The sequence below is a fragment of the Nicotiana tabacum genome, chromosome 9, assembly GCF_000715075.1.
Source record: "Nicotiana tabacum cultivar K326 chromosome 9, ASM71507v2, whole genome shotgun sequence".
Classification (NCBI taxonomy): domain Eukaryota; kingdom Viridiplantae; phylum Streptophyta; class Magnoliopsida; order Solanales; family Solanaceae; genus Nicotiana; species Nicotiana tabacum.
In genome coordinates this window covers 73,508,687-73,531,911 of record NC_134088.1, presented here as the reverse complement: position 1 = coordinate 73,531,911, position 23,225 = coordinate 73,508,687, and the positions used below count along the sequence as shown (strand labels likewise).

At 36.7% G+C, this 23,225-nt stretch overlaps 1 long non-coding RNA gene across 1 annotated transcript; it reads right to left on the bottom strand.

The window, feature by feature from the left end:
* Nucleotides 1-17,742: 17,742 nt before the first annotated feature.
* Nucleotides 17,743-22,814, bottom strand: LOC142164235 (uncharacterized). The gene is made up of 2 exons (XR_012694929.1): nucleotides 21,836-22,814; nucleotides 17,743-18,439 (listed from the first exon to the last, which is right to left on the bottom strand). It is a non-coding gene; the product is annotated as an uncharacterized LOC142164235 (long non-coding RNA).
* Nucleotides 22,815-23,225: the final 411 nt, after the last annotated feature.

The window sequence follows — 23,225 nt, the reverse complement described above, 5'->3', positions numbered from 1 at the left end:
GCTATCAGCATTCTTATAGCCTCCATTCTAGCTACAGGTGCAAATGTCTCATCATAGTCAATGCCCTCCTCTTGATTGTATCCCTGAACCACCAGTCTGGCCTTAATCCTTGTGATATTTACTTGTTCATCCAACTTGTTTCTAAATACCCATCTAGTACCTATGACAGTTCTGTTCTTGGGTGTCTATACCAGGTGCCAGACCTTGCTTCTCTCAAACTAAGTTAGCTCATTTTGCATGGCTATGATCCAGTCTGGATACTTTAGAGCTTCTTTGATTGTCTTAGGCTCAACCTCTGAGAGGAATGTTGTGAGTGCACATAAATTTCTTAGAGAAGACCTGGTTTGCACCCCTGCATTTGGATCAGAGATGATACTCTCAAGAGGGTGTGAGCTTTGATGCTTCCATGGTCTGATCTGTATACCCATAGAAGATTCACCCGAGGAGTGACCCAAAGGAACAGGTTCAGTAGGTGTGGCTTCATTTGACTGGTCAACAGTTAGAGTAGTTATTTCTTCTTCTTGTTCCTCATGATCACTGTCAATTTCCTTGTGGTTTTCAGATTCATCTTCATCAGATTCCTTTGTATCTCCATCACCAGTGAATTCTATGTCATAATCTTCATCATGTAGACTTTTCTCATCCAAATTGTTAGATTCATCGAAAATAACATGAATGTTTTCTTCCACACACATAGTTCTTTTATTAAAAACCTTATAGGCCTTACTATGTGGAAAGTAACCCAAGAAAATTCCCTCATCACTTCTGTCATCAAACTTACCTAGAGCTTCATTCCCATTAGTATACACAAAACATTTGCACCCAAAGGCTCTCAGGTTAGTGATGTTGGGTTTTCTTCCTCGAAGTAACTCATAGGGAGTTTTCTTAAGAATGGGTCTGACCATGCATCTATTTAGCAGATAGCAAGCATATTGATTGTGTCGGCCCAGAAATTCTTAGGCAGTCCACTAGCAATCAACATGGTCCTCCCCATATATTCTAAGAATCTATTCTTTCTTTCTACAACCCATTTTGTTGTGGAGTTCTAGGTGGAGAGAAATTATGGTCAATGCCATGTGAGCCACAGAACTCAAGGAATTTTGAATTTTTAAATTCAGTTCCATGGTCAGTTCTTATACTTAAAAATATTACATCCTAGCTTTTGTTGAATCATTCTGACAAATACACAAAGAACATCAAAGGTTTCATCTTTGGATCCCAAAAACAAAGTCCAGGTATACCTGGAGAAGTTATCAACAATCACAAACGCATACCTCTTACCTCATCTGCTCCTTATTCTCATTGGTCCACATAGATCCATGTGAATGAGTTCCAGAGATTTTGAAGTACTTACAAACTTCTTAGATTTAAAGGATGACCTAACATGTTTCCCTCTAACACAATCATCACATACCTTGTCAGAGGTGAACTCAACTTTAGGTAGCCCAAGGACCACGTCCTTCGCTACCAACTTGTTGAGTTGAGAGAGCCTGGCATTTCCTAGTCTTCTATGCCATAGTAGTGGATCATCTTCCACTACACTCAAGCATGTGTGCTCACTCTGGGGAAGTGACATAATCGATATCTTGTAGACATTGTTATATCTCTTACCCTTTAGCACAATTTCATCAGCATCAAGCTTAGTGACAGTGCAGATTTTGGAATTGAATTTTACCTCATTTCCCTTATCGCACATTTGAGAGATGCTAAGAAGATTTTGTTTAAGACCTACCACATAATACACATCTTCTATAGCATGAGAGAGTGACTTGCCAACCTTGCCAATACCTATTATCTGGCCCTTTTCCCATATCCAAATAACACACCCTCCTTGAAAGGCTGTCAGTGAGAGAAAGTTTTTCTTTTCTCCAGTCATATGTATTGAGCATCCACTGTCTAGATACCATTCCTGAATGTTTACTCTCACTTTAGCTTGCACAAAAATTCACAAGTTAGTTTTGGGAACCCAGACTATCTTGGGTCCTATTTTGTTGGAAAAAGGATGAATCAAATGCCTTCTTACCCAGAAGGGGAGAGGATTAGAAGTTATTTTCTTTTAAACTTTAATCCACTTAGTATGGACAGGAGGATTAACCTTTGGCTCCTCGTCCTTCTTCACATTTTTAGCCACACCAAAGGTGTTTCTAAATTGAGCATACATTAAAGCAGGACAAGTATCTCTAAAGTGTCCTACTATTTCACAATGAGTGCACATGTTATTATCAGAAATTCTTACATACTTTGGGTCAAACTTAGGGGCAGGTTTTCTGTAGCCAATTCCAGATTTGTTAGAGCTATAGTTTTCACTTAGCCAATTTAAGGCATCAAAAGATCTAGGCCATTTGCTTAGTCTAGAGAGTTCATAATTAGCCTTTTTTAGGTTTTCATGCAGGACTTTAGTTCTACATTCAGCATCACAAAAATTATCATTAGCAATTTTTAATTCCTTTTCAAGTTTATTCTGCAGATCACTCATTTTTCCTTTGCCATATGTATCGGGAGACTTCTCATTCTCAGAAGTAAGTTCAAGAACCTGGTTCTTAAGGTCTTTAACCTATTTTTCTAAACTAGCTTTATTAGATTCAAGCTCTTTGATATCAAGTTTGACATAAGAAAGGTTGCTAATTAGCTGATCATTTTCATTACTTATTTTATCCATTTCATTCATTAAGGTTACAATCATGGCCATCAGTTGCTTTTTGGACATAACATGAATATTTTCTTTCAAGTCTGATATACTTACCTGGTTTGCCTCATCTTCAGTTTCTGAATCACTCATGGCCATCATTCCTATCACTTCTTCCTCTATTTTTGATTCTTCAATCGCCATCAGAGTCACTTCGATGTTTTCATTTCCAAAGTCATTTTCTAAGATCCTTCATATATCATTAGCAGATATGCAAGAGGACACTCTAAGGAGGGTGTTTCTAGACAGACTTCTGTATAACAAGTCTTTTGCTTTAGCATTTTTTTGAACTAGCTGACAATCTTCCTCATCGTATTCATCTTCTCTTTTGTTTCACTTGTAACCTTCACCATCCAATTTGGTTGGGAGAATTGGTCCATGACTAATAATTACCCATAGGTCAAAGTCAGTATCCTGAAGAAATATTTCCATACGTAGCTTCTATTCATCATAGTGGTATTTATCAAACAAAAGAGGTCTTCCAATATGCATTCCAAGTTGTCCTGAGGGTTCTATCTTCACAGCTTGGTGTTCATCAATCACAGCATAAAGACTTATAGCCTCATCCTTCTTTTCTTCATCTTGATCACTCCCACTATCCTCATATGTTGCCAAGAATGCCTGCTTCTTTTCTCTCTTTCAGCTCGTTCTTTCCTCCGCTGGATTTCCCACATTGGGTAGTTCTTTACCATGTGATCTAGCTTGCCAAACTTGTAGCACCCATCATAGTTAGCTTTGTTGATCTGTTTGTGCTTACTACTGGCCTCTTTCTTGGTGAACTTTTAGAATTCTTCATGAACCTCTTGAACTTGGAAAATATTGCTAGATCAGGATCATCATAGTCAGATTCATCATCCTCAGATGATTTAAGAACCAAGGCCTTATCCTTCTTTGGTTCTTCTTTGCGCAGTTCAATCTTTCTCATTTCATGAGTTTTTAAGTTTTCAACCAACTCTTCAAGTGAGATTTTATCCAATTCCTTGGCTTCCTGGATTGTAGTGACTTTTAATTCCCATGAAGCTGGAAGGATTCTTAGAACTTTGCTAACCAATTCTTCAGAGGCAAACACATTTTCAAGTGATTTCAGTTCATTGGTTATTATAGTGAACCTAGTCATCATATCCTGGATGGGCTCAGACTCCTTCATGGAGAAAAGCTCGTAGTTTCTCATGAGTAGTTCAATCCTTGATCTCTTTACTTGATTTGTTCCTTCACGAGTAGTTTGGAGTGCATCCCATATCTGCTTCGCATTAGAGTACACAGAAATTCTATCACTACTAGAAATTCGACAAAAACCGACCAAGTCAACCGACCAACTTTGGTCGGTCAAAAAACCGACCAAAGTTGGTCGATTTTTGAAAAAAAAATTTTTTTTTTTTTTACGAAACCGACCAACTTTGGTCGGTTTTCTTTGGCGCAAAAATGCGGGAAACTATTTTTGAGTCCCGCAAAATTTATGTTTCAAGAAACCGACCAACTTTGGTCGGTTTTTTAATTAAAATAAATAAAAATTAATATTAAAAAACCGACCAAAATTGGTCGGTTAATTCGGTGGGTCATTTAAAAAACGGACCAACTTTGGTCGGTAATTTTACTTTTTAATAAAACCGATCAACTTTTGTCGGTTATTTTCGTACGAAAATATAATTAAAGAGTATAAATCAAATAAAAGACAGTCTTAAAATAAAATGTACCAATGGTCTAGTGGTAGAATAGTATCCTGCCACAGTACAGACCCCGGTTCGATTCCCAGATGGTGAATCTTTTTATTACATAATTAAAATACCGACCAACTTTGGTCGGAAAAAACCGACCAACTTTGGTCGATTTTTTTTTTTGCAATATTGTTTTTTTGAATTTAATTGACCGACCAAAGTTGGTCGGTAATTCGGTATTCCTTTCCGACCACAAAAATACCGTCCACACGTAAATGGTCGCATTTTGGTCGATTTTTGGCCATTACCGACCAATGTTGATCGGTTTTTTTGATCGGTTTTTACCGGATTTCTAGTAGTGTATTGTACTCATCTGGACCAAGTCCACAGATAAGGATTTTCTTAGCCTTTGCATTCTTCTCCATCATTCTGAAATCCGCTGCCACAAATTCGGAGGGGTCCTTAGGAACTATTTCACTTTGTGCATTTTATTTAGTAAGAATCAAAGGACCTTGGTTTACTATGGTCCATAGTTCATAATCTTCAGCTATCAAGAAATATTCCATTCTTGCCTTCCACCAACTGTAATATTTTCATTGAACGGGGGTGGTCTGGTAGTTGATTCTCCTTCATTAATTCCAGGTGGAGCATTCATGTTTCTTCTAATATCTCTCTCAGTGTTAGCCGTGTAAATGAGAGAACCTACTCTGATACCAATTGTTAGTTTGAGTGCCTATATGGATTACTAAAGAACTTGGTTCTTTACCGTGTTCCTTAACCGTAAAGTAAATAAGCAATACAATGAACACAACTATTTTTACGTAAAAAATCACCCGGATCAAAAGGTGCAAAAACCACGACCTACCACGTAGGATTTTCAACTCCAACTCCACTAGAAAAATGAGCCATAATATATCAATTACAAGATTGTAATTCAATACTCTCCAGTACTCCTACTACTCCTATTTAATTCACAAGTTACTTTAACTTGTAAAGCAAAATATTTACTCCAACTCACTAACTGTTTATGACGTTTGATTACAACTCAATTTCCTAAAACACTCACTAGACTGACGTGAAAGAATACAAAGCAAGTACTCAACACAAGTAAAAATAACTTATCACCCTTTAGTTGATGTGTGAAAGGATAGTTCAGAAGTCCAAAGTCAATCCTATTTAAACACGACTTGAGATCTTCTAGGAGTCCTATTCATAGTCAGCTTCCTTTTTGATAGGACTCCTACTGTTCCAAGGATTCCACAAGCTTTGGGACTTTTGTCCCTGACTGAATTATCCGTATCTTCTTGAGCAACGACCCTTATTACTTATAGCAGCCATCTTCCACCAAACGCGGACCTGGTAACTTTGAGATAAAGTTACTGTCTTGTACATACGTACAAGTATCAATCATGAGGAGCTGATTCTTTAACTTGAGGAGCTAATTTTTCACAACAGTTAAGCAACTAGATTGAGAGCCTGGTTCTTTGAGCAGCTAGTCACACTTTATTAATCATCAAAACTTCAATACTCAACACATATACATTGTCAAACAATAAATGAACATTGTGGCTTGGCAAGATTAATTCTTTAGAAGACCCAGAATCTGTGGCGATAGTTCATGACCAAGCAGTGAGCTTGGAAATACTTGCATCATAATTGATCTAACGCAAATGTTATTGCATAAAGCCAAAGAGGGATAGCTTAGTTGGGATATATTACTGTTGGCTTTGCATAATTGGACAAAAATGAGTACTAACCTATTACATATTGTGAATTTTACTAACCTATTACATGATTATAGTGGGTTAGCGTCATTTCTTCTCCACTGAATGCCCCAAATTCACATTAACAACACATCATTGAGAGGGTTCGTGACCAAGCACAGAGCTTGAACCTACTTGCATCACAATTGATCTAACACAAATGTAATTGCATAGCACCAAGGAGGGATAAGTAAGTTGTGATAATATATTTGTTGGCTTTGCATTATTGGACGAAAATGAGTATTCTATCAAAAACTCTGCATGTGTATATGTAGGTTTCGCTAACCTATCGCATGAGTGTAACGGTTAGCACCATACCCATTTTTATTCACTCAAATATATGTCTGCCACTTCTCTAATCCATTGATAAATCATGGATAATTTTGTCCTCTTATTCTAAACAGTAAAACAGATTTGTTCACCACCATCTGCGGCTCGTCAAAGCTAAGGGGCTAGTCCTCAGCTTAATAGAATATGAGCAATAATGCAAGCCGTTTCCCTAGTTATCTTTACGCATCATCAAAATCCGCAGAGCTGAAATAAAGAGAGTAAGTGATAATATCATGAGACGGTCTTCTTTTCTGGTCGCGTAGCATCCGTCTGTCTTTTTGTTCTTTTTTTTTTCCTCTCCTGATTTAGATTTATGTTTGGTTTGGATTAGTGAGGGACAAAGGAGTTAAGAAGTAGAGGAGGACGTAATTAAATAACTTGTGTCAATTCTCCATTTAATTGAGAATTGAGAAACTTGGAAACTTCTTAAAGCCATGACTCGAGCTTCATGACAACTGGGAGGGATTTGTGCAAAAAAAAAAAATAAAGAAGAAGAAGAAGAAGAATGTGGGAAATAAAGAGCGGGATGATGTTTTTGGTTGATATGACGGAATGTGATAAGTATGGACATTTTCGTTAAATAGAAAATGGTAATTGATGCTAACCTACTACATCATCGTAGTACGTTAGTATTGTTTCCATTTTTCTTCGGAAACTTACACATATGTCACAAATAAGTCTCGACTTACCAACCTCTAGCCATTAGTCATAAACTTACCAAAATTAGTCAATCACATATAAAAATTGAAAAATCAAATAAATAAAGTTCTTTCTCTCAAAGAACCACATGCAAAAATCACGTTCCATATTTTTAAGCGTGATTAGTAATATTAGGTGCAAAAAGAAAATGAAATTTCATGGATGAGGTAGCAAATAAGGTGATGAAATACAAAAAAAATAAAATACAATATTCCAAAAATCTAAGCAAAAAAGAAACTTTTTCAATGGGTATAGTTGAAATTCATTGAAAACATATAGATAAGACAATATACAAAATTTGAGGAAGATTGGAGGTGATTTGGACTGGTTTTGTAACAAAATTCGTAATTAAATCGAGTTCGAAAAATTCTTCTGCGACACATGTATCAAACACGTATCACGCATGTATCTCACACACAGGTATGCATGGATATACATGTGATACACAATTATTACAAATATGATACATATGTGATACACAAATGATACACAGTGTGATACACATATCATTTTTTTCAGTTCAGTTTTTACTTCGAATTTTCAATTCAAACCACCGCAAAACTTCACCAAATCATCCCAAAACTGAGATTCAAGCTCCTTAAGATGTACCAAATCTATTTTAATAACACCCACTCAAAAGAAATCAAAAATTTGACATTGTTTTGCTACAAATAGCTATTTGACTAATATTTGTAATATTTGGCTAATATTAGTAATATTTTATGAATTGGTCAATTTTTATAATGAGTTACTTATAAAGTCCTAGTGACTTAAGACAGTATGGCACATACCTGAGTCAAAGAACCAACTCCTTAGCAACTCCTTATTTGTTTCTGCAATAAAGCTTCAATACTTCATATTAGTATCGTGCAACATAGTTATCAGCCAGATTTTCTAAGAAAGTGTGTGAGCTTAATACAAGCACAAAGCTAAATCAAACACATTGTACTTAATTATCTATGTCTTATTATGCTTTTTCTAACCAATCACTGGGAGTCAACTTAGTGGGAGGAGTTGATTAGACTTGGTTCTAGTCTATACCTTTCAAGGTGATCCCTGCTCAGAGCTTTAGTAAAAATATCAGCAATTTGATTTTCAGTTTTACAGAAGTTAATTGATATATTCCCCTTTTCAACATTGTCTCTGAGAAAGTGATGTCTAATGTCAATGTGCTTGGTTTTCTTATGCTGACATGGATTTTAACAATGTTTATAGCACTGGTGTTATCACAGAAAATGGAAACACAATCAACAAATATACCATAAACCCTTAGATGTTGTCTTATATATAGTAACTGAGTACAGCAGGATGTTGCTACCATATATTCAGCCTCAGTTGTAGATAAGGCCACTGAGTTTTGCTTCTTGGTTCCCCAAGACACTAGATAAGAACCTAGAAAATGAGTTGTTCCTGAAGTGCTTTTCCTGTCAACATGAAAACCTGCATAGTCAGCATCAGCATAACCAACTAGATCAAAGTTGTACCCTCTGAGATACCATAGACATAGGTCAAGGATCCCCTTGAGATATCTTAGTATTCTTTTGACAGCCTTCAGGTGAGATTCCTTGGTATTTTCCTAAAATCTTGCACATAATCCCACACTAAACACTATATCGTGCATGCTTGTTGTGAGGTACAACAGTGACCCAATCATTCCTCTATATAGCTTCTGCTCCACACTTTTCCCTTCTTCATCAAGGTCCAGCTTTGTTGCAATGGCAATGGGGGTATCAATAGACTTAGAGGAGTCCATGTCGAACTTCCTCAGTAACCCTTTGATATATTTCTACCGATATATCATGGTTCTGGTAGGTGTTTGCTTGATTTGCAGCCCCAGAAAAAAGTTTAATTCACCCATCATGCTCATTTCCCATCATCTCAGCATTCCTTGCACATTGCTTCATTGGTCGCCCCAAAGATAATATCATCCACATACACTTGCACAATCAGAATATTCTTCCCTTTGCTCCTCGGAAATAGAGTGTTGTCTACCTTTTATCTTACAAAGTTGTTGGCTAATAAGAATTTTGAGAGCCTTTCATACTAAGCTTTAGGAACCTGTTTCAAACCATAAAGAGCTTTATCCAGTTTGAACACATAGTCAGGAAATTCTTCACTTTCAAATCCAGGAGGTTGTTTGATAAACGCTTCCTCCTTCAGGTACCCATTCAAAAAGGCACTCTTTACATCTATCTGGTATAAAGTGAAATCCATGTGGGTAGCAAAGGCTATCAGCATTCTTATAGCCTCCATTCTAGCTACAGGTGCAAATGTCTCATCATAGTCAATGCCCTCCTCTTGATTGTATCCCTGAACCACCAGTCTGGCCTTAATCCTTGTGATATTTACTTGTTCATCCAACTTGTTTCTAAATACCCATCTAGTACCTATGACAGTTCTGTTCTTGGGTGTCTATACCAGGTGCCAGACCTTGCTTCTCTCAAACTAAGTTAGCTCATTTTGCATGGCTATGATCCAGTCTGGATACTTTAGAGCTTCTTTGATTGTCTTAGGCTCAACCTCTGAGAGGAATGTTGTGAGTGCACATAAATTTCTTAGAGAAGACCTGGTTTGCACCCCTGCATTTGGATCAGAGATGATACTCTCAAGAGGGTGTGAGCTTTGATGCTTCCATGGTCTGATCTGTATACCCATAGAAGATTCACCCGAGGAGTGACCCAAAGGAACAGGTTCAGTAGGTGTGGCTTCATTTGACTGGTCAACAGTTAGAGTAGTTATTTCTTCTTCTTGTTCCTCATGATCACTGTCAATTTCCTTGTGGTTTTCAGATTCATCTTCATCATATTCCTTTGTATCTCCATCACCAGTGAATTCTATGTCATAATCTTCATCATGTAGACTTTTCTCATCCAAATTGTTAGATTCATCGAAAATAACATGAATGTTTTCTTCCACACACATAGTTCTTTTATTAAAAACCTTATAGGCCTTACTATGTGGAAAGTAACCCAAGAAAATTCCCTCATCACTTCTGTCATCAAACTTACCTAGAGCTTCATTCCCATTAGTATACACAAAACATTTGCACCCAAAGGCTCTCAGGTTAGTGATGTTGGGTTTTCTTCCTCGAAGTAACTCATAGGGAGTTTTCTTAAGAATGGGTCTGACCATGCATCTATTTAGCAGATAGCAAGCATATTGATTGTGTCGGCCCAGAAATTCTTAGGCAGTCCACTAGCAATCAACATGGTCCTCCCCATATATTCTAAGAATCTATTCTTTCTTTCTACAACCCATTTTGTTGTGGAGTTCTAGGTGGAGAGAAATTATGGTCAATGCCATGTGAGCCACAGAACTCAAGGAATTTTGAATTTTTAAATTCAGTTCCATGGTCAGTTCTTATACTTAAAAATATTACATCCTAGCTTTTGTTGAATCATTCTGACAAATACACAAAGAACATCAAAGGTTTCATCTTTGGATCCCAAAAACAAAGTCCAGGTATACCTGGAGAAGTTATCAACAATCACAAACGCATACCTCTTACCTCATCTGCTCCTTATTCTCATTGGTCCACATAGATCCATGTGAATGAGTTCCAGAGATTTTGAAGTACTTACAAACTTCTTAGATTTAAAGGATGACCTAACATGTTTCCCTCTAACACAATCATCACATACCTTGTCAGAGGTGAACTCAACTTTAGGTAGCCCAAGGACCACGTCCTTCGCTACCAACTTGTTGAGTTGAGAGAGCCTGGCATGTCCTAGTCTTCTATGCCATAGTAGTGGATCATCTTCCACTACACTCAAGCATGTGTGCTCACTCTGGGGAAGTGACATAATCGATATCTTGTAGACATTGTTATATCTCTTACCCTTTAGCACAATTTCATCAGCATCAAGCTTAGTGACAGTGCAGATTTTGGAATTGAATTTTACCTCATTTCCCTTATCGCACATTTGAGAGATGCTAAGAAGATTTTGTTTAAGACCTACCACATAATACACATCTTCTATAGCATGAGAGAGTGACTTGCCAACCTTGCCAATACCTATTATCTGGCCCTTTTCCCATATCCAAATAACACACCCTCCTTGAAAGGCTGTCAGTGAGAGAAAGTTTTTCTTTTCTCCAGTCATATGTATTGAGCATCCACTGTCTAGATACCATTCCTGAATGTTTACTCTCACTTTAGCTTGCACAAAAATTCACAAGTTAGTTTTGGGAACCCAGACTATCTTGGGTCCTATTTTGTTGGAAAAAGGATGAATCAAATGCCTTCTTACCCAGAAGGGGAGAGGATTAGAAGTTATTTTCTTTTAAACTTTAATCCACTTAGTATGGACAGGAGGATTAACCTTTGGCTCCTCGTCCTTCTTCACATTTTTAGCCACACCAAAGGTGTTTCTAAATTGAGCATACATTAAAGCAGGACAAGTATCTCTAAAGTGTCCTACTATTTCACAATGAGTGCACATGTTATTATCAGAAATTCTTACATACTTTGGGTCAAACTTAGGGGCAGGTTTTCTGTAGCCAATTCCAGATTTGTTAGAGCTATAGTTTTCACTTAGCCAATTTAAGGCATCAAAAGATCTAGGCCATTTGCTTAGTCTAGAGAGTTCATAATTAGCCTTTTTTAGGTTTTCATGCAGGACTTTAGTTCTACATTCAGCATCACAAAAATTATCATTAGCAATTTTTAATTCCTTTTCAAGTTTATTCTGCAGATCACTCATTTTTCCTTTGCCATATGTATCAGGAGACTTCTCATTCTCAGAAGTAAGTTCATGAACCTGGTTCTTAAGGTCTTTAACCTATTTTTCTAAACTAGCTTTATTAGATTCAAGCTCTTTGATATCAAGTTTGACATAAGAAAGGTTGCTAATTAGCTGATCATTTTCATTACTTATTTTATCCATTTCATTCATTAAGGTTACAATCATGGCCATCAGTTGCTTTTTGGACATAACATGAATATTTTCTTTCAAGTCTGATATACTTACCTGGTTTGCCTCATCTTCAGTTTCTGAATCACTCATGGCCATCATTCCTATCACTTCTTCCTCTATTTTTGATTCTTCAATCGCCATCAGAGTCACTTCGATGTTTTCATTTCCAAAGTCATTTTCTAAGATCCTTCATATATCATTAGCAGATATGCAAGAGGACACTCTAAGGAGGGTGTTTCTAGACAGACTTCTGTATAACAAGTCTTTTGCTTTAGCATTTTTTTGAACTAGCTGACAATCTTCCTCATCGTATTCATCTTCTCTTTTGTTTCACTTGTAACCTTCACCATCCAATTTGGTTGGGAGAATTGGTCCATGACTAATAATTACCCATAGGTCAAAGTCAGTATCCTGAAGAAATATTTCCATACGTAGCTTCTATTCATCATAGTGGTATTTATCAAACAAAAGAGGTCTTCCAATATGCATTCCAAGTTGTCCTGAGGGTTCTATCTTCACAGCTTGGTGTTCATCAATCACAGCATAAAGACTTATAGCCTCATCCTTCTTTTCTTCATCTTGATCACTCCCACTATCCTCATATGTTGCCAAGAATGCCTGCTTCTTTTCTCTCTTTCAGCTCGTTCTTTCCTCCGCTGGATTTCCCACATTGGGTAGTTCTTTACCATGTGATCTAGCTTGCCAAACTTGTAGCACCCATCATAGTTAGCTTTGTTGATCTGTTTGTGCTTACTACTGGCCTCTTTCTTGGTGAACTTTTAGAATTCTTCATGAACCTCTTGAACTTGGAAAATATTGCTAGATCAGGATCATCATAGTCAGATTCATCATCCTCAGATGATTTAAGAACCAAGGCCTTATCCTTCTTTGGTTCTTCTTTGCGCAGTTCAATCTTTCTCATTTCATGAGTTTTTAAGTTTTCAACCAACTCTTCAAGTGAGATTTTATCCAATTCCTTGGCTTCCTGGATTGTAGTGACTTTTAATTCCCATGAAGCTGGAAGGATTCTTAGAACTTTGCTAACCAATTCTTCAGAGGCAAACACATTTTCAAGTGATTTCAGTTCATTGGTTATTATAGTGAACCTAGTCATCATATCCTGGATGGGCTCAGACTCCTTCATGGAGAAAAGCTCGTAGTTTCTCATGAGTAGTTCAATCCTTGATCTCTTTACTTGATTTGTTCCTTCACGAGTAGTTTGGAGTGCATCCCATATCTGCTTCGCATTAGAGTACACAGAAATTCTATCACTACTAGAAATTCGACAAAAACCGACCAAGTCAACCGACCAACTTTGGTCGGTCAAAAAACCGACCAAAGTTGGTCGATTTTTGAAAAAAAATTTTTTTTTTTTTACGAAACCGACCAACTTTGGTCGGTTTTCTTTGGCGCAAAAATGCGGGAAACTATTTTTGAGTCCCGCAAAATTTATGTTTCAAGAAACCGACCAACTTTGGTCGGTTTTTTAATTAAAATAAATAAAAATTAATATTAAAAAACCGACCAAAATTGGTCGGTTAATTCGGTGGGTCATTTAAAAAAACGGACCAACTTTGGTCGGTAATTTTACTTTTTAATAAAACCGATCAACTTTTGTCGGTTATTTTCGTACGAAAATATAATTAAAGAGTATAAATCAAATAAAAGACAGTCTTAAAATAAAATGTACCAATGGTCTAGTGGTAGAATAGTATCCTGCCACAGTACAGACCCCGGTTCGATTCCCAGATGGTGAATCTTTTTATTACATAATTAAAATACCGACCAACTTTGGTCGGAAAAAACCGACCAACTTTGGTCGATTTTTTTTGCAATATTATTTTTTTGAATTTAATTGACCGACCAAAGTTGGTCGGTAATTTCCGACCAACTTTGGTCGGTATTCCTTTCCGACCACAAAAATACCGTCCACACGTAAATGGTCGCATTTTGGTCGATTTTTGGCCATTACCGACCAATGTTGATCAGTTTTTTTGATCGGTTTTTACCGGATTTCTAGTAGTGTATTGTACTCATCTGGACCAAGTCCACAGATAAGGATTTTCTTAGCCTTTGCATTCTTCTCCATCATTCTGAAATCCGCTGCCACAAATTCGGAGGGGTCCTTAGGAACTATTTCACTTTGTGCATTTTATTTAGTAAGAATCAAAGGACCTTGGTTTACTATGGTCCATAATTCATAATCTTCAGCTATCAAGAAATATTCCATTCTTTCCTTCCACCAACTGTAATATTTTCATTGAACGGGGGTGGTCTGGTAGTTGATTCTCCTTCATTAATTCCAGGTGGAGCATTCATGTTTCTTCTAATATCTCTCTCAGTGTTAGCCGTGTAAATGAGAGAACCTACTCTGATACCAATTGTTAGTTTGAGTGCCTATATGGATTACTAAAGAACTTGGTTCTTTACCGTGTTCCTTAACCGTAAAGTAAATAAGCAATACAATGAACACAACTATTTTTACGTAAAAAATCACCCGGATCAAAAGGTGCAAAAACCACGACCTACCACGTAGGATTTTCAACTCCAACTCCACTAGAAAAATGAGCCATAATATATCAATTACAAGATTGTAATTCAATACTCTCCAGTACTCCTACTACTCCTATTTAATTCACAAGTTACTTTAACTTGTAAAGCAAAATATTTACTCCAACTCACTAACTGTTTATGACGTTTGATTACAACTCAATTTCCTAAAACACTCACTAGACTGACGTGAAAGAATACAAAGCAAGTACTCAACACAAGTAAAAATAACTTATCACCCTTTAGTTGATGTGTGAAAGGATAGTTCAGAAGTCCAAAGTCAATCCTATTTAAACACGACTTGAGATCTTCTAGGAGTCCTATTCATAGTCAGCTTCCTTTTTGATAGGACTCCTACTGTTCCAAGGATTCCACAAGCTTTGGGACTTTTGTCCCTGACTGAATTATCCGTATCTTCTTGAGCAACGACCCTTATCACTTATAGCAGCCATCTTCCACCAAACGCGGACCTGGTAACTTTGAGATAAAGTTACTGTCTTGTACATACGTACAAGTATCAATCATGAGGAGCTGATTCTTTAACCTGAGGAGCTAATTTTTCACAACAGTTAAGCAACTAGATTGAGAGCCTGGTTCTTTGAGCAGCTAGTCACACTTTATTAATCATCAAAACTTCAATACTCAACACATATACATTGTCAAACAATAAATGAACATTGTGGCTTGGCAAGATTAATTCTTTAGAAGACCCAGAATCTGCGGCGATAGTTCATGACCAAGCAGTGAGCTTGGAAATACTTGCATCATAATTGATCTAACGCAAATGTTATTGCATAAAGCCAAAGAGGGATAGCTTAGTTGGGATATATTACTGTTGGCTTTGCATAATTGGACAAAAATGAGTACTAACCTATTACATATTGTGAATTTTACTAACCTATTACATGATTATAGTGGGTTAGCGTCATTTCTTCTCCACTGAATGCCCCAAATTCACATTAACAACACATCATTGAGAGGGTTCGTGACCAAGCACAGAGCTTGAACCTACTTGCATCACAATTGATCTAACACAAATGTAATTGCATAGCACCAAGGAGGGATAAGTAAGTTGTGATAATATATTTGTTGGCTTTGCATTATTGGACGAAAATGAGTATTCTATCAAAAACTCTGCATGTGTATATGTAGGTTTCGCTAACCTATCGCATGAGTGTAACGGTTAGCACCATACCCATTTTTATTCACTCAAATATATGTCTGCCACTTCTCTAATCCATTGATAAATCATGGATAATTTTGTCCTCTTATTCTAAACAGTAAAACAGATTTGTTCACCACCATCTGCGGCTCGTCAAAGCTAAGGGGCTAGTCCTCAGCTTAATAGAATATGAGCAATAATGCAAGCCGTTTCCCTAGTTATCTTTACGCATCATCAAAATCCGCAGAGCTGAAATAAAGAGAGTAAGTGATAATATCATGAGACGGTCTTCTTTTCTGGTCGCGTAGCATCCGTCTGTCTTTTTGTTCTTTTTTTTTTCCTCTCCTGATTTAGATTTATGTTTGGTTTGGATTAGTGAGGGACAAAGGAGTTAAGAAGTAGAGGAGGACGTAATTAAATAACTTGTGTCAATTCTCCATTTAATTGAGAATTGAGAAACTTGGAAACTTCTTAAAGCCATGACTCGAGCTTCATGACAACTGGGAGGGATTTGTGCAAAAAAAAAAAATAAAGAAGAAGAAGAAGAAGAATGTGGGAAATAAAGAGCGGGATGATGTTTTTGGTTGATATGACGGAATGTGATAAGTATGGACATTTTCGTTAAATAGAAAATGGTAATTGATGCTAACCTACTACATCATCGTAGTACGTTAGTATTGTTTCCATTTTTCTTCGGAAACTTACACATATGTCACAAATAAGTCTCGACTTACCAACCTCTAGCCATTAGTCATAAACTTACCAAAATTAGTCAATCACATATAAAAATTGAAAAATCAAATAAATAAAGTTCTTTCTCTCAAAGAACCACATGCAAAAATCACGTTCCATATTTTTAAGCGTGATTAGTAATATTAGGTGCAAAAAGAAAATGAAATTTCATGGATGAGGTAGCAAATAAGGTGATGAAATACAAAAAAAATAAAATACAATATTCCAAAAATCTAAGCAAAAAAGAAACTTTTTCAATGGGTATAGTTGAAATTCATTGAAAACATATAGATAAGACAATATACAAAATTTGAGGAAGATTGGAGGTGATTTGGACTGGTTTTGTAACAAAATTCGTAATTAAATCGAGTTCGAAAAATTCTTCTGCGACACATGTATCAAACACGTATCACGCATGTATCTCACACACAGGTATGCATGGATATACATGTGATACACAATTATTACAAATATGATACATATGTGATACACAAATGATACACAGTGTGATACACATATCATTTTTTTCATGTTCAGTTTTTACTTCGAATTTTCAATTCAAACCACCGCAAAACTTCACCAAATCATCCCAAAACTGAGATTCAAGCTCCTTAAGATGTACCAAATCTATTTTAATAACACCCACTCAAAAGAAATCAAAAATTTGACATTGTTTTGCTACAAATAGCTATTTGACTAATATTTGTAATATTTGGCTAATATTAGTAATATTTTATGAATTGGTCAATTTTTATAATGAGTTACTTATAAATTAGATGGTAGTTTCATTTTTCTTCTCCTCTAAATAAATATCCCTACTGGACCTTAACAATGAATCATTAATAGGGACCCTTTTTGACTTTTCATAAAATAACCAAACCCAAATTCCACTTTCTTTTTTACTTCTCTTTTTGGATAAGTAAAGGGTTATTTATTAACATGTCAACACTGAGATATGTTATCAACCCAATTCCTCTTTCTCCTTCGCCCTCCTTAATTATTTTTGGAAATCAATCTCACCATGGGTGCTCACAAAGCAGAGAAGAAGAAAGATGTGAGAGTCAAAGAAGAAAGAATGACTTCGGACAAAACAAAATGGGATAAGTCATGTGGTCTCAAATCTGAGGGGATAGATGGCAGCATCCTAGTGTCTAAAGTTGGTCATGATATATTAAATCTGGACCGTGTAAATAATAACATAATTCAGGAACCTTCTCACACATGTAAGAAGGTTCATACGCATGAGAGATAGAAAGGAATATTCGTTGGTTATTTTGTGTCCAGTACAAACATGACAAGTGTACAAATACTATAGGATTCTTCTATTTCTATTTTTTTATTCTAGTTTTCTTTTACTAGGAATATACTTGTATAAAAATACATTGCTTGTACAGAAAGAAATCAATCAGAAAATACAGAAAATTTTCCACATTTTCCCTTCTTTCTTTCATGGTATCAGAGCAGTAGCTCGATCCAAGGAAATTCAGCTTCGTCTCTTCTTTGATTTTCACTTTCGTTTGTTTTTCATTATCCTTTCATCATGTCCGATTCAACTGAAATTCAAGCAAGTGGGTCTTCAACTGGAAATGGACCCAATTTTGATCCAAATCACCTTTACTTCCTTCACTCCGTAGATGCACATGGCATGAACTTGGTGAATGTTGTTTTCGATGGAAGAGACTATCAGGGCTGGAAGAGATCTGTCTTAGTAGCTCTTTCAGCAAAGAACAAGTTGGGCTTTATAAATGGGAATTTTCCAGCTCCAGCTCCTACTTACAAAGACTTTCAACCCATGGAGTAGATGTAATGACATAGTTACATCCTGGCTGCTGAATTCTCTCTCCCAATATATTGGAGACAGTGTAATCTACTCCAAATCTGCAAGAAATTTATGGACCATTTTGGAACACAGATTTGGACAGTCGAATCGTGCAAAGTTATATCATCTGCAGAAAGAATTAGCTGGATTAACTCAAGGAACAAGTGACATAGCTAGTTACTTCACAAAGCTTAAACGATTATGGGATGAGCTAGATTCACTTAATTGCAACATCAAATGCACATGCACTTGTGTCTGCGAGGGAAAGAAAGCACATAAAAATCACAAGAGGATGAAAGACTCATTCAATTTTTGATGGGGTTGAATGAAGTATATGGTCAGGCTAGAGGAAACATAATCATGATAAACCCTTTACCCAGTATTGACCATGCTTACTCATTGATCCTGTAAGATGAAAATCAGAGAGAGTTGTATGCTAACCCTCTTGTCTCTACTGATACTTTATCTTTCATGACAGTGAACCAAGCAAAATTTCAATGATAGGCTACTTTTGCAGGGCATGCAAGCTTCCCACAAAGAAATGGGAAACAAAAATTCCTAGGACAGTTTCAAAGAACTGCAAATGGTTTTCAAAAGACTGGAAATCCAACACAAAGTACATCATTCCCTAAGGCAAAGAAGATAAAGTTTAATCCAAATCTTTCATGTACCTACTACAAGAAAATATGACATAGTATGGGAGACTGTTATAGATTAATTGGCTTTCCAGAGGATTTTGAGTTCAGAAATCCAGGAACATGTCAGGGAACCATAAGGAGTAATGGTGCTATATCAGAAGAACATATGGATGATGCTAGCAATTATTCTGATGCTTTGAACCAGCACCTCTCTAAGGATCAATTTACACAATTGGTTCAAATGATCAAACAAGTCAAGATTGCTAATACAGGAAATTCAAGTTCAGATATCAATGCTCATGCAGTGGCTGGTACTATTATCAAGTATTCTGGAACATGTCTTTCAGTTTTTAATACTAGTACATGGATTATAGACTCTAGGGCTTCAGAGCTTATGTGTTTTGACTCAAATGCTTTTATTTCTTTGTCTCCGCTTCTTGTTCCTTTGCATATAAATCTACCTAATTCCTTTAAGGTCACAGTAACACATATAGGAAAGGTTTCTATTCTGCCAAATCATGTTCTGGAAAATGTCCTTCATGCTCTTACTTTCAGATATAATTTATTGTCTGTTAATAGGTTCTCTATCCAGTTTCAGTGCATACTCTCATTCTCTTTTACTCTATGTATGTTGCAGGCCTCTTCAATGAAGAGGGGTCAAGTTTTTGGTGAAGCAAAATAGGGATGATATCTTTTGAAGCCTAAGGCAGTGAGCTTTAGGAATAGCAATAAAGAGAATGTAGTTTCATGTCATGATATTTTTAGTCAAAGTTCAGTATCTTTTTCTTTTTCTGGTAATGCAAATTCTGATGTAACTCTTTGGCACATTAGATTGGGGCATTTGCCTTTTTCATCAATGAGACATCTCGGTTTTATTTCTTTTCCTTCAAATTTGGAATGTTTCTGTGATATTTGTCCCAAAGCTAGGCAAACTAAAAATCCATTTCTTTTGAGTCAAATTAAATCAAAGAAAGCATTTGAGTTAATTCATGTAGGCATATGGGGACCTTACAAAGTTCCCATATATAATGGTTTCAAATATTTCTTAACTATCGTGGATGATTTTAGTAGGTGTACTTAGACCTTTTTATTGAGCACCAAAAGTAATGCATTTGAGGTTTTAAAGAACTTTCTCACACTGGTTGAAAGACAGTTTGACACCAATGTAAAACAACTAAGGACAGACAATGCTTTTGAGCTAGGGAAAGGAACACAAGAATCTGCTTTCCTTCATTCTTAGGGGTATTATTCATCAAACATCATGTGTTGCTACTCCTCAACAAAATGGAGTAGTTGAGAGAAAACACAGACATCTCCTAGAGACTTCTAGAGCACTACTTTTCCACTCCCAGGTTCCTATTACTTATTGGGGAGAATGTGTACTGACTGCTACTCATTTAATTAACAGGATGCCTTCTAAGGTTTTTCAAGGAAGAACACCCTACTATGTGTTGTTCAAACAATCTCCCTATTATGATACCCTTAATGTCTTTGGTTGTCTATGCTATGCTTCTACTTTGTCTAGTTAGAGAAGCATATTTGATCCAAGAGCAAAACCATATGTTTTTCTAGGCTATCCTCTTGGGCAGAAAGGTTACAAGTTGCTAGAATTGGACACAAAGAATATTATAGTGTCTAGGGATGCTGATTTCTATGAGGACAAATTTCCTTTTGCATCCACTTCTACACAACCTACTTCCATTTCCCCTACTGTTTCTTCACAAGATCCTCTATATCCTGATTTTTTATTCCATGATCCTATACTCAACCCACTATGCCTCTCACTCCAACTACTCGCCCATTGCCTTCATCTTCAGTCTCTCCTTCCAGCTCACCTAAATCTAGCATCTCTACCCATGACATACCTTTTTCACCTATCTCTACCAGATATCCCTCTCCATATCTTCCAAATTCACCTATGCCCAGAATTACTCCTCATACCACCACACCTATTTCACCCAGGCGATCTTCTAGAGAGTCTAAATGGCCAAGTCATCTCAAAGACTTTGTTTGTAACAACATTTTCCTCACTGACCTTACATTTTGTTATGTAGATCCTATTGTGACTAATATATGTTATTTTGAGACCTTATCATCTCACAATCAACATGTGTTGCAGTTTGTTTCACAAATCTCAGAACCTACTAGTTTCACTCAAGCCTCAATGCACCATGGTTGGCAAGAGGCCATGAATTCAGAAATTGAGGCTCTAAAGTCAAATCATACTTGGGATGTAGTGGTGTTACCAGTTGGTAAAAATTCCCTACCTTATAAATGAGTTTTCAAGGTCAAACACAAATCATATGGGAGCATTGAAAGACTCAAGGCAAGGTTGGTAGTGAGGGGGACATCCAAAGAGAGGGGATAGACTACATAGAAACCTTTTCCCCTATGGTCAAAATGACCACCATTAGATGTCTTTTGGCAGTGGCTGCCAAGAAAGACTGGCCAATTTATCAGTTAGATGTCAGTAATGCTTTCTTACATGGAGATTTACAAGAGGAAGTTTATATGAAATTCCCTGTTGGATTATCACCTCCAAGTCCTAATCATGTTTGTTTACTCTGAAAGTCCCTTTATGGTTTAAAGAAAGTCTCACGACAATGGTATGCTAAGCTTGCTGGAGGATTGAGTTTCAAAGGATATGCTTATTCTATGAATGATTACTCTTTATTCTTTAAACGACAGGGTGATTTGACTACAATTGTGGCTGTGTACGTCGATGATATTCTAATCAGTAGGAATGATTCAGCAGAAATTACAGCATTGAAGTCTTTCCTCAATTGTGAATTTAAAGTGAAAGATTTAGGTAATCTGCATTACTTTCTAAGCATGGAGATTCTAAGAGAACGACTAGGAATAATTGTGTGTCAAAGGAAGTTTACCTTGGACTTGCTGAATGAATTTGACATTTCAAATTCCTCTTGTGTGGCTTCTCCCCTCGATCCTTCATCCAAGCTTACAGCAGAATCAGGGCATCCTCTCTCAAATCCAACACTTTACTGACATCTAGTGGGAAAGTTAAACTATTTGACTCATACAAGGCGAGACCTCTTATTTGTTGTTCTTCAATTGAGCCAATTTATGCAAAGCCCAAAAATTTATCATCTCACATCAGCCCTTCGAGTGTTACGATATCTAAAAACAAATCCGGGTCAAGGGATCTTCCTCAATACAAACCCATCCCCAAAGCTCGTAGCTTTTTGCGATGCTGACTGGGCTTCATGTCCAGAAACCAGATGGTCTGTTAGTGGATTCTATATCGCACTTGGTGGATCTCCTATTTCCTGGAAGTCAAAGAAACAAGCTTCCTTGTCCTTGTCCTACGCTGAGGCGGAATATCGTTCAATGCACAAGGTTGTCGTTGAATTAACATGGCTCACTCGTCTTCTCGATGATCTTTCCGTACGACCTTCATTGCTTATTCCTGTTCTCTCCGATAGTCAATCCGCCATTCATATTGCACGAACCCTCGTGTTTCATGAGCGTACCAAATATGTGGAGCTAGATTGCCATTTTGTTCGACAACAATTTCTTTCCGGCCTCATTTCTCTATTTTTTGTGCCGTCAAAATCTCAGCTTCCCGATCTATTTACCAAGCCGCTGTCAGGGCCTTCCTATCGTTTGATTCTTAGCAAGTTTGGGATCTCGTCGTTCCCCTCCAACTTGAGGGGATGTTGGAAATCAATCTCACCATGGGTGCTCGCAAAGCAGAGAAGATGAGAAGAAGAAAGACGTGAGAGTCAAAGAAGAAAGTCAGACAAAACAAAGTGGGATAAGTCATGTGGTCTCAAATCTAAAGGGACAAATGGCAGCATCCTAGTGTCTAAAGTTGGTCATGATAGATTAAATGTGGACCGTGTAAATAATAGCATAATTCAGGAACCTTCTCACACATGTAAGAAGGTTCATTCGTATGAGAGATATAAAGGAATATTAGTTGATTATTTTGTTATAATTAGTCTAGTACAAACTTAACAAGTACAAATACTAAAGGATTCTTCTATTTCTATTTTGTATTCTAGTTTTCTTTTACTAGGAATATACTTGTATAAATATACATGGCTTGTATAGAAAGAAATCAATAGAAAATACAGAAAAGTTTTCACATTTTCCCTTCTTTCTTTCAATTATTTGGCACACTCCCTCTCTGTTTGTCTTGTTTCTTCCTTTTACTCACTTTTCGTGAAAGAAATTGCGGAAATTTGATCGTTTTCTTTGTTTATGTGAAACTTTGAATTCTTACTGAAAAGATCACTGTTTTTTATATTCATC